General features: G+C 42.9%; 1 pseudogene; it reads right to left on the bottom strand.

Moving 5' to 3' along the window:
• Positions 1-3,306: 3,306 nt before the first annotated feature.
• LOC118609781 lies at positions 3,307-3,415 on the bottom strand (annotated as a pseudogene).
• Positions 3,416-12,859: the final 9,444 nt, after the last annotated feature.

The raw sequence follows: 12,859 nt of genomic DNA, 5'->3' as shown, positions 1-12,859 counted from the left end.
TGGCTTCTGTTTGACTTTTGGCACATTGCCTCTTCCAGGCGGAAATACCTTATCCACAGAATGAAAGACTGCGGTGGGCGACCTCTGAGCACCCTGCGGGCCCCAGCGCCTACCACCTTGAACTGTTCTCTGTGTTTTTGCCAAAAAGGAAGAACACCCGCACTGGAAGCATTCGCACTTTTGTGTGAAACTCCTCCTTTTGCCTTTTTCTCAGCAGTTTTTCAGCTTCCCAATTTTTGAGCTGTTTCTGTGAAATGGAGTAGTGATATCAACAAATGTTGTTTTTAGCAAATGGGAGGCGGAGGCGATGGGCTACATTGGTGGCAGTCTATCGTTCCTTTATATCAGTTCATTGCATCATTGTTTTAAAAACGTAGCTTGACTTTTCCCTTGCAAATTAATAATTATTATGTACACTTTTATTAACTAGATAGTAATTTTAGCAAATTGTTACACTTTTCCTAAAATCAGCTCATTAACCCATTAATTGTTTGACAGTTTTTCTGGTTTGCATATAACTTCTGCAACTGGTTATAACCAAATCTTTCTTATAATTTTCACTACCTGGCTCTATTCTGAAATGCCACACACTTTCAATATTGTAGAAAAACTTAGCTTGATATAGATATTCCTTTGTTCGTACATTCACTCAGTCAGTTGAGCAGGAGAAAACCATTCATTTACCTACCAACTACTATTGAGTACCTGATGCCTAGCAATGTGCTAGCTAGTTAGAGAGTGAACACAGAGATCAGAGTAAGTTTCATTTACCCATGGCAAAAGAACCTTTACTGAGATACTTATTAATATTTTAGGGATATAAATTGTTCTGGAGAAATTCAAACCAAAATAATGGTAGGATTTGAGTAAAGGATACAGAAATGGAGTCATCTGTCAGAACCCCAGCAAGGTGAAGTTAAGACAGGCATCTGCCCTTTTAATTTACTGTCTCAACACTGTACCACTGTGTGGGTCCCTGAACGATTAACATGAACTTTTATTAAGGATAAATCCAAAACGAAGAGAAACTGCCTCCAAATTACATTTGCTTTTTTGTTTTCCACAATGCTAGAGCAGAAATTGTTCTGATTTTTTTCTGGTTATGGTGTAACCGGTGTTTATTATAGAAAATGCAGAAGCTGAGAGAGAGGGAGACTTCTATCTGTATCCATATTTCTAATGAGGTCAAGTGAGTGTGACTCCCACATTGCTTATGCATGTGATAAAGCTGATTTCAGTGCCATTGTTATGATTTCCACAGAATTAAACTGCTAAATCTGTAATGAATCTATGATCATTCCAACAATCTTTCTGTCCAGGTGTCTAGGTACTATACTGAAACAACTTTTACCTGCTTAAATGGTTGACACTGTGTGTTACGTATTCATTCTTGGTTTAATTTGAATAACTGTATTGCTATCTTTCAATTTTAAAGAAAAACTATATTTTCGTATGGTTTAATTTGTATACATCTTCATACTTGCACCAAATTCTCTGCAAAAAAGTCACGATCTGGTGCTTTCTAATCCATTTGGTTGCTTTAATTACCTCTTGTTCACAGATGTTTTCAAAATTCTTGAACACTTTGTTGTTGTTACTGTTTATAATGATTTGCTATTAAGTATGTAATAGCATCAAAACCCTCCCAGTCACCTGTCTTCTCTAAAAGCTAAAAAGTACACATTTAATTAGGAGATACCTAAATAGCACCTTTCCTCTGAAAACTATAAAGATTTAGTCTTAAAATAGATGGCAATAATAAGAGAAGACCATATGTGATCAGGGAAAAAGTGAAATACAGACAGAATTTCCAAGTCAGCTGCAGAAAACTTCCAAATTTGTTGATCACGTTCTTAATACAGAAGGGTATCCTCAAGAGCTGTTAATAAATACATCAGTTTATGCATATATGTATGAAGAACATGTAAAATGAATACAACCTAGGCTTTGTTTTCAAGGAGCTTGTAGAATGATAAGTATAGGTGCAAATAACTCTCATGAAAACATTGTGACGAAATCATTCGTGAAGGTTCAAACAGTATTACAGAGGTTCTAGTTCAATTCTGGGTCGACTGATGAGGGAAGCCTTCCTGGAGGATTTAGCATTTGAGCTGGGCTCTGAAGGATGCTCAGGTAGGGCAGCGACACATATCCCTAGGGAGGGTGTTCCTGGCATAGGATATTGCAATGAGCAACGGCTGGATGGTACTAAAACACAGAGCGTGATTTTGTTTGGTTAAAAGTGTAAGTAAATTAGGAGCGGGAGAGGAGATTGGGAAGAAAAGTTAGGACAAATGTTGGGATATTTTAAAATCCCAACGTGAAGTGTTTGCCTTTATCTATACATTAAAAAAAATGGAAGGGAAGGATATACTGTCTTATCTGTATGAAGGGCTCAGTAAATATTTGTTAAACTCGATAATGAGATCAAGGCTACAAATGACTTGTGTGAATAGGCACAAGCAGTAAGACATGGGGGTAAAGGATAGGCCTGCCCAAAGGGTCACAGGGGTAACAGTGGAGCAGGATTTCACCCCAGATGGCCTGACCCCAGCGTCCATGTGCTCACCCGCTATGCCCGCCGATGGCCGTAGTCACACCTAATGTTACCAGATACCACGTTCTCAGCACTTCCTGCGTTACTTTATCCTCAGAACAATGCTGTGTGGCAAGTACTGCTGTCATCCATTTCATACAGCTCAGGAAACTGAGGAAGCGAAATTTCTTAACTGTCGAGTAAGTGACAGAGCCAGGATTCTAAGGAAGCCAGTCTGAGCTCCAGTCCCGCTGGTGGGACTTAACCACTGCGGCCCACTCATTCGGGCTGCCGCCCATCTCTCGCTGCCCACGGCATTCTTGGCACATCACAACCCTTGACTTTGATCCGCCATTAGTCCTGAACGACTTGTGAATTTGCGAACACTTTGGCTTGCCTGTGATTCCATGCTACCTCCTCTTCCTTGAATTTCTTTCTGCTCTCCACACATCTCATACCGCACCTCCCACGTGAGATCTCCCTCAGGTAGGCTCGGGTGGTTCTTCCCTTATGCTTCTTCCGCCTTCTATAGATATCTAACAGTGTTATTACTACATGTACTTCTAATCAATTATTTTTCTGTGTAGCTGCTCCAGAAAATCAGAGGTTCCCATACCTTGTTATATATCGAAACATCCAAAGCAGATTTTTTCTTTTTCAGGTGAGGCATCCCTTGGTTAACCTCACAGATTGCAAGGAACTTTCATCTTATAATCTCTCTCTTTTTTTTTCTTTTTCTTTCTTTCTTTTTTTTTTTTTTTTTTTTTTTATGCCTGCAGCACCTGGTCTTCCTAGGTGGTCTCCCATCCAAGTACTAACCGGGCCCGACCCTGCTTAGTTTCCGAGATCAGACAGGATCAGGGTAGCATAGCCACAGACTAAAGCAGATTTTGTCAATAAAAAAATACAGATTCCCAGGTCTTGCTCTTAAATATTCTAATTCAGTAGGTCTAGAGTGGGGTGCAGGAGTCTGTCTTTTAAAAAAAAGGAAAAGAAAAGAAAAAAGAAAAATACCACCAGTTTTCCGAGCCCTTCTGCAAAGTTGGGGAATCGCTGCATTGTATTACAAAGTTCCTTGAGGTACTCTGTATCACTCTGTCTGATATTGTCAGAGCCCAAATAACAGCAAACGAATTAACGAATGAATGTGGGTTTTGATGACGTTATAGGAATAATGGTTTTTTTGGTTAACAGAGAAAAGTAAAACAGAGGAGGAGTTTATTAGGTTGTGGGAAAAAATAATGAATTTAGCTTTGGACTTGTTGGGTGGAGACACGGAGCAGGCAGCTGCAAAGGCAAAAAATAATGCTCGGTGGATGTAGATTCATATCCAACCAACACGGAGAGAGAAGGTGCCGCCTAGGAAGTTGGTGAAGACATTGCCCGAACAGTGAGTGCACAGAGGAAGCAGAATCAGATTAACAGCGGACCCTGGGGAGCCCCTGCGCTTGGTGAACATAAGAGGCTGGAAGAAAGCAACAGCAGCTGCCACACCAGCTGGCACGTGGACCATGTGCGTAGCAGTAAACATCACCACCGCCGCCTTCACCGGGCGCCTCCTCCACGCCAGTCTTTTTCCCAGGGGCTCTTGATCATGCACACGAAATCCTCACAGCAACCCCACAAAGGTTATCTTTATTCTCACTTCGCAGATAGGAAAATCGAACTTAGAGAAGTTGCTCGGCATGCTCGAAGTCACACGGCTCGCACATGGTGAGAGGCTGGGAAGACGCTAGATCTGATCAACTTTGAGGGAACAGTTTCAGAGAGGCGACGGAACAGAAACCAGGAACGGCGGCCACCACCTCCCACCCTGGGGCCACCGTTTCGCTTTCTGCTCTTTCCATTACCTGTGGACAGCCACGTCCCAAAATAATTAAGGGGACATTCCAAAAATAAATCATTGATAAGCTATAAATTTCGTGCCATTCTGAGTTGCGCGATGAAGGCCTGCGCCGTCCTCTCCAGCCCTCCCGGGACATAAATCACCCGCTTGTCCAGTGTGTCCACTCTGTGTCCACCCCATGCCCATTAGTGGCCGTCTGGGTTATCCGATCAGCTGTCACAGGTGCTCGTGTTCAGGTGACCCTTATTTTACTTAACCGTAGCCCCAAAGTGCAAGCCTGGTGATGTCGCTGAAGTCCTGGCTGATGACCCTCCTCTGACGCATAGTCAGAAGATCACAACGCCGACGTCACTCACCTCACTTCACCCCATCACGTAGCCTTGCGCCATCTCCCATCATCACGAGAAGGGTGAGTACAATACGGAAAGACATTTTGGGAGAGAGACACAGCCGCTTATTATTACGGTACATTGTTATTACTGTTCTGTTTTATTATTAGTTATTTTTATGCTTAATTTATAAATTAAACTTTATCATAAGTGTGTATGTATAGGAAAAAAATATATACATAGGATTCAGTACTATCCATGGTTTCAGGCATCCACTGGGGGTCTTGGAATTCCGGAGTCTGCTCATCCAAGAAACACTGTGACATAGTTTCCCCGTGGGAAACTATGATGAGCAGACTCTGGAATTTGGTGGCCCCTGTCCCCGTATATTAATCTGCAACACTATGTGTGTTTTACATAGGAAAAAGGGGCCTTCCAAGGAATAGACTTAAACTCTTCCTACTGCGGGGAGGAGCAGCAGGAGCTCCAGGAGACAACTCCCCTCAAGCAGGGAAGATCCAGCACTGATGGCGGAGTGGGCCTGAGCAGGCATTTCCTACAGAGCAGCAGCACGTGGCTGAGCCGGGAGAACCAGGAGAGCCTGGGAGTCTGGCTCTGGGCCCAAAACCCATGTGTGACCTTTCAGGCCCGACAGGAGCAATTGCAACAATTGCAAGGGCTTCACCTGGTGAGCCTCACAGGGGAGCCCTCCCCACAGTGGACTTGGCACTGCAGATGCTGAGGGACTTGAGGTCAAGCACTTGGGGGGCCTTGTATATGCACATGTGCACTGCTGCGCGGGGGGGCCTCTGCTGGAGGCCTCTCTATCACAGACCTTCGGCCAAGGCCCTCCTCTCCTCGGGCACCCCCACTGAGCCCCCTTAACGGGGGTGGGGTGGGGGGTTTGGGGAGGATTGATAACCCTGCAGACACTTTTCTCCACTCCTGACTCAGTAACCTCTCTCGCTAATGCCAGCTCCCAGGTCCACGAAACAGCCTTTGGTTTGGGGCTCCCCTGGCAACGAGGCAATCTCCTCAACTCTGCTGATCCCCCGACTCTCACCCAGCAGCTTTTGGGGTGGGGGAGGGTAAATACAGACCTGGAATCTTCTGGGGTGGGGAAGGAGGGCAGAGCTTTCTCTGCTCTCATCTGCTTTCTCACTCGCACTAGGGGCCACAGCGGCTGGGGCTTGACTGCGGCTTTCCCTTCAGTCCGTTGTGGGAATGGACGCCAGCAGCTCAGACCTCCCCGGCTCTGCTTCATCTGCTTCATCACCAACACGAGGGACAGCTCGCTTCATGCCCCCAGACTCCTTGGAAGTGGCTGGGAGAGCAGCGTCCCAGCTTACGAGGGGTAGAAAAGGGCCCTGTAAAACACTGCACTTCTCGGAGTGGCATTTGAGTATTGCGAGTATAATGTGACCTGTGTTAACAGGGTGACATTTTGTGTACCGCTCTCACGCTGAGCTGGCAGTCCCTCCAGGGTTCTGGAGAGGGAAAAGGCCTCATGCCCAGCCGCTCCAGAGCCTGATGCTCGCGACAGGAAGCTGCGGCCTCACCGTGCTGTAAAGGACCCTGGCCGCACCCTCAGGCTGCTGGGCTGGGCACGGTCGGTTTGCCTCTTAGTTGAAACACCCAGAGCTAACTCCCTGCCCGCATCATTCATCCTTCCAGCCTAGTTAGGGTGCAGCTTGCTGCCAGCTTCCCAGGCCTTTGCCAGGGTGGAGCTGGAATGAATAATTGGAAGGTAGAAATGATCAGGGGGCCCCTTTCAATATTTAGTTTCAGCTTCCACCTTAAAAGCAGCAATATTTAAATCATTAGAGTTTTGTTCCCTTTCCCACCTCCGGCCAGCCCGTCAGAGTCCTCGGCTTGTAGTGCGGTCATCTGCCCTTAACCATGGGGGACCCCTCCAAGGCCCCCAGCGGATGCCTGAACCTGCAAATACTACCAAACCCTGTATATCCTGTGGGGTTTTTTCCCTATATATACATACTTATGAGACTTTAACTTATAAATTAGACACAGATTAGTAGTTAATAGTTGGGTCACAGGGATGGGGAGCACGGCAGAGGGAAGGCAGTTAGCATTAACATGATGGCTAGGTGGGGGTTCAGGGGAGGGGGGATCGTTCTATGAACTATATAGATGTCTAACCAATATACTGTATACTTGAAACTAATTTAAATAAATAAATTTTTTAAAATATTAAAATAATAAAATGGAACAATTTTAACAATATACACATTAAGTTATGTGTCTAAGCATCTTAACTCTTTTTGAACATGGAGGAGTATGCGGAAGTAAATATACAAATAATCACTCCACACAATTCAGAAACAAAACAGCAAACAATTGGAAGAAAAACACAAAAAGGCCAGGAGCGCGGCCTTTGCCATCTTGGTGATTCTCTCTCTTCCAGAAATGGGAGGGAGTGACTACTTCTGACTGGAGGGGCTGTTCTTCTAATGTGGAGTTTTTCAGGCCAAGAGAGCTGAAATTTCCCTAAAGCAAACCAAACCTCCTCCAAAAACCGATGCGGACAGGCCCCGACTGTGGCCCAGGCATCGCTGGCTGGAAAGGCCACGCTGGAGGCGGTCGCTGTCGCCCTTGTTTTCTACTATTTTGAGTTTTGTTTTGTTTTGTTTTGTTTTTTCTTTAGAATTACGTCAACGGTAAGAGCACAGAGAAGAAAGTTAAGTGGAAAAAGCAAAAATTCTTAAATGATGGTCTCATTCTATTTTCTTTTTATTGAACAGTATGAGCTTAAGGAGCTAAATATATTTATCCTGTCCTATCAAAATACTGTTGTCTTTTTAATGTATTTTTATCTCCAGTTGTTCTTATATAGTCATAGTTAAGAAAAGAACATAAAATATGCAATACATATATAGCCTGTATTCTCAGCTTTTATTTGAAAGACTTTATTTTTACTCTGTTTAGGACTGTTATGCCATCATTTTAAGAAGCATTAGGGGTAATTAATGAAAACAGAGAGATCAGCAGAGAACAGTGTAAAAAGCTACTTTTTGTCTTTCAGTTCAGCTGCTGGGAATGATCAAATCCATTAAAATAAATGCATTTGTTTTAAAGTGGTGCTGGCATCAACAATTCTCATTTTTAATCTTGAACGAAGGTCTAAGTTGTAGAGTTTTTAAATTTTTTTTCTGTTTCTTCATCTTTTTATCACTCCCACCTTGTCCCAGCTCCCTTCCTCTGCATGGGAGTTACAGACTGAAACGTCAATGAGGGCCAGATAGGTACATACCAGTAGCCAAGCCTTGGGAGAGGGAAACAGGAAGTGTCGCAGGAAGTCTCTCTTCACAGTAAGGGGATGGCGGTCCTCCAACAGCTTCACTTGATCATGCCCACGCAGGATGCTGGCCCGCTGGTGACAGAACGGCACATGCTCTGAGAGAAGCCTCTGTCCGGATTTCCCCCCACGATCCCCTGAGAAAACAATGGCTGTCCAGGCCGACAGAACACACCTGCCGCCCAGGCTCGGGCCCCGTGCCGTGGCTGCACACTCTACTGGGAGCTTGGAGAATTTTATTCAAGCCTTCTCAGAAAGAGAAGAAACCAAGTCAAAACTCAAATCATGAAGTATTTGATTGATTTCTCCTTGATTTATTGATTTATTATCCTCGCTTGATAAGGAGGGAAAGCTGGTGTGGGCCAAGGCTGAAACAATCGAGAAGTGAGGAGCGTGTTTAATTGTCACTGATGCACATGGCCCCTGCCTCCTAGGACTGTGGGTTCCCAGCAGGGGAGAAATCACTGTGTACAAGGCTATCACCCTGCCTTAACTGGGTAATGGAGTTTTGCTCGTTTTTGTTTACACAAATGTGTAATGCAAGAAACTATGTTCAACTATATTTTCCACATCTGAAGACTAGTCACGTTTTCCTATAAATAATAGCTTTTCCAAAAACGATGCTCAGAGATGGAAAGCAAAGAACATCTGACCATTTAGTCATTTATTTTCACAATAATCTGTTAGATGAAAATCAATTATGTGTTCCATTTCTGAAATAAAAGGCTCAGAAATCTCTTTAGTTTCATTTGTTTTGAGTTGGACAATATATGGTACAGCCAGTAATTACAAGCTTTAAAAAAAGCTTTTATTATAAACCATGTGATTATTCAAGTAAAAGTGCAAGGATTCGTTATGACTTCTAACAGAACCCTATTGATTTTCCTTATATTATGTATACTTTTTTTGTTTCTGGTACTTTCTTTTCAAGTATTCTGCTAAATTCTTTAGCCTCGCTACAAATTTGAAGAAATTATTCCATTTTGTGGGAACCACATACCCATAGAAAGAAGTTTGAATTTTCATGTTCTTTTCTATGGTACTTTTGAATATTAGTCATTAGAAATATAGTTTCAAAAAGTAGACTGTTTATTTATGGGCTGACATCTCTATTTTAGCTGTTGCCTTATGAGCCATTAGTATCTCAAATTGACTTATAATATTGATATTAATCATTGTAACAAAAACTTGTTCTTGCAAATTCAGACCTCACCTAATATGTTGTGAACATTCTTAATTTTTTTTAACTGGTTCTTGCAATTTCTGTGTTGCACTTCATTGGTAAAAGTAGATATATCCTAAATAACACTTTTTAAAATTCTAAATAAAAAGCAACTATTCAAATCAGAACATGGTTTTTATGGTATAGAAATGGCCTAGTTCATCTGCCATTGAACATAGGTATATAAATAAAAAGAAAGCTAATTTAACAGTAATTTACATTTATAACAACCCCCCTCCTCCCAAATATCATAAACCATAGCTGATTCAAAACAACACTAAGATTGTGATATCCATCCACCAAATTACAAAATGCCAACTTCTTTAAGCACGTTAGGCCATCTTCTGTAATAACAGACTCCAACATGTATAATGGCTCAAAAGAGAGAGAATTTAATTTCTCACTTAAGGTCAAAAATGAGTGGCTCTCTTCCAAGAAGTAATACAGGGTCCCAGACTCCTTCCATCTTTGGTCTCTGCCATCTTCGCCAGCGGCTGCCAGTCACCATGCTGTTGGAATCAAGCCCAAGGAAGGGGAAAGACCGTGCAGAATCACACAAGGAAAATTCGTATGGGCCAGGACTGGGATTAGCATGTAGCACATCCCCTTGGCTAGACTCAGTCACATAGCCACACTGAACTCAAGCGAGAGCTGGAAAAAGTAGTCTAGATATATATTCCAGTCTAAGAGAGAAACATACAAGACAAAAAGGATCTTAAAGAACAAAGAGCCACACCCAATATTTGTGCACAGACTGCATGATCTTTGCGAGATGTTGAATGCTCCGTGAGAGATAAAATTGATAGAATACTGGATCTGTCATCAGAAAATTCAGGAATGTGCTCATTTTAATATATAAGCACCAAATTTAGTAAACATTATGATGATCTTAATAGATCATTAGTAAATAGCCTTTAGCCATATGTAAAAAAAAAAAAGTCTGTATTGCTACAGATCATTTTCCAAAAGAAGGGCTTGTATTTAGGTCAGAGGGAAGTTTTCTTTACATAATCCATACATGAACAGCAGGCAACAATAAATGAAAGACACAGAATCAGTGAGAAAAAGGCTTTACCATCAGTTGCTTTGTTACCTGTGCCAGGCACCGTGCCTTCATTCTGGATAGGTATCATATTTACTCCTGTTTTACAAATCAAGAAACTGAAGTTGAGAGCTGTCAATTAAGGTTACATAACCACTGAGGGCCAGAGCTTGGTTTCAAACTAAGGTCCACCTGCCTGTATGGCTCAGGCACTTAACCACCATCCTAAATTGTCTCGCAAATGCAGTTCACACATGTGCTCACTCAGAGGCATAAATATTCTATTCTTGGGGGTTCTTTAGAGACACCCCATTGTTTCATTTTCTTGATAATTTGTATCTTCATATAAACCTAATTTTTTGTCATCAGAGGCCTTGAGGTTCAGAGTAGGCCAGGTGAGAACATACCCTGTCGATAGAAGGAAACGAAGGTCAAGTGGGACCGGGAATTATACAAAAAATAATAATAATAAAGGAAAGAGTGTGAACAGAGTTGAAAAGTGGCAAAGTTGTCCACGTAGCCAAAGGTGTCTTTCTTCTCAGCGTGGCTCCCTCGTGTACCCCTCTCTGATCACACAACACTGGATGAGTGTCATGCCAAAGGGGTGCCGGACGCACTCTCCAAGGTGAGGCCAAGACACGAAGCGAGCATCACGCTCTGCGCTGGTCTCCTGGCCTCGCTGCCCATTTCCCCTCCTCGTTTCAGCTTCATGGGTCTAAAGACAGCGTCTAGTCCCTTGTCTTTTCTTCTCGATAAATCACCCCACTTTTGGAGGGGAGGTGAAGTTCAATAATGAAACATTGTTAAAGTCCAACTTATTTAAGAGCCTGAACCAATCTTTTAAAAAGTTGCTCTTCCTGTTGGATGTTCGAACAGGAAGTGATGGACGAAAAGGCAGCGCAGAGCTTCGCAGGTGACTCGCTTCCTACAAGTTGCTTGTGTTCGCAGCTCCTTCCACTCCCCCCAAGTAGAATTTCTTGCCTTTTCTAATTGCCAGTGCTGGCCTGATGCGCACCAGGGGTTGGATTTTCTTACATCTGTTGCCTTCTTTCCTTTTTCGCTCTTGTTCAGGCCTTTCTTGTTACCCACCTAAGTTACGATTATACTTTTAATTATTCCTCCTACTTTGGTGGACATTGCTCTCTGAACATGTTCTGAATTCACTGCCCATACAATGACACCTTTGCCATTTTTGCTGCTACTCAAAATCCCATCTGTTCATTAAGGAACAGAGACTTCCTTTTCCATAAAAACTGTCACTCTTTTGCAAGCACCTTTCCACCTGCAGTTCCTTAGCACGGTGTCTCTGTAGCCCATGAGATACTCAACTCACTTTAGTGTTTCTGTAGTTGTAGACAGGTTGTGGAATGGCTGCTAAATGAGGGGCTCTGCACTAGATCCTGGAGTAGGGATTCAAGAACGGAGACATGGTCCCTGGCTTCAAGCATCATACTCTCTTAGATGAGTCTTCAGAGAAGAAAGTGGCAGAGAGCCAAGAAGGAAGTAGAAGAAGACTGGCAGCCATGTCAAGATGGAGGCACTTACTCTCTATACAGTTAAGGCTTCACTCTATTCTTGCACCTGAATCTACACATGCTGTGTTGCAGATATGTGTGTTCATGTAGATTATTCTTTTTTTGAATGAAAGTAGTTTTTCAAAATATTATTTTTTTCTTTTTATACACTATGAGTTAGCTTTTTTTTTTTTTTAGACCTTTCCAAAGGAAGAGCACTTTGCTCAGGTTGACCCATGGCAATTTCAGGTAAGATTTAGATGCCAGACAGCACTGTGAAGAAAGCAACATTCTCACAGAATGATGCCTGAACCCTGCCTGTTCGTTTTAGGGTGTGCCATGTACAGTTAGGAAGACTGGGGTAGAATAGCAATTATGATGGAGGTTGTGAGATGCATGAGGTGGTAGCACTTGAGTTGGGTCCTACCTTTTAGAATTTTCCAGGCCATGAGAGGAATCTACTAAGACTCAGAGGCTTGAAAGCAAAGACTTATTCAAGAAAAGATAAATGGTATATTGTCGATGGCAGCACCTGCTAGGATGGAATTTGGTCATGTGATAGTGACATAACCAAATAGGACTGATTTTTCTCACAAAGAAAAGAAGTCCAGAGGCAGGCGTGCTGGGTCCGGTGCAGTAGCATCATGAGACATCCATACCGCAGGCTCCTCTCGTCTCCCTGCACCTCCCTGTAGCTGGGAGCTGCCGTCCTTGTTTGTCTCACGATGAGAAATTGCTGCTCTACCTCCAGGCTTCAGTCCACTTAGCCAGGAGAAAAGGAAAAGAAGAAGGAACCATCAACGATGAAATGGAGACATTATTTTAAGAAACCAAACTCTTCCCAGAGCCTCAGGCAGGTGATTGATTACTTACATCTCTCTGGCTAGAATCGTGTCAGATGACAACTTTGTTGTTTTAAAGGAGGCTGAGAAATGTGTTATTTTCTTAAACTGGGCATAGCGATGCCCCAAAATAAAATGGAGTTCTAAGAATAAGAAAATAAAAGAGATTAGCTATTCAGGAGGCAATCACCAGCATGTACCAGAACAGGCCCTGA

This window comes from Rousettus aegyptiacus, unplaced genomic scaffold, assembly GCF_014176215.1.
Source record: "Rousettus aegyptiacus isolate mRouAeg1 unplaced genomic scaffold, mRouAeg1.p scaffold_m13_p_11, whole genome shotgun sequence".
Classification (NCBI taxonomy): Eukaryota; Metazoa; Chordata; class Mammalia; order Chiroptera; family Pteropodidae; genus Rousettus; species Rousettus aegyptiacus.
This window is presented reverse-complemented; position numbering and strand designations above follow the sequence as displayed.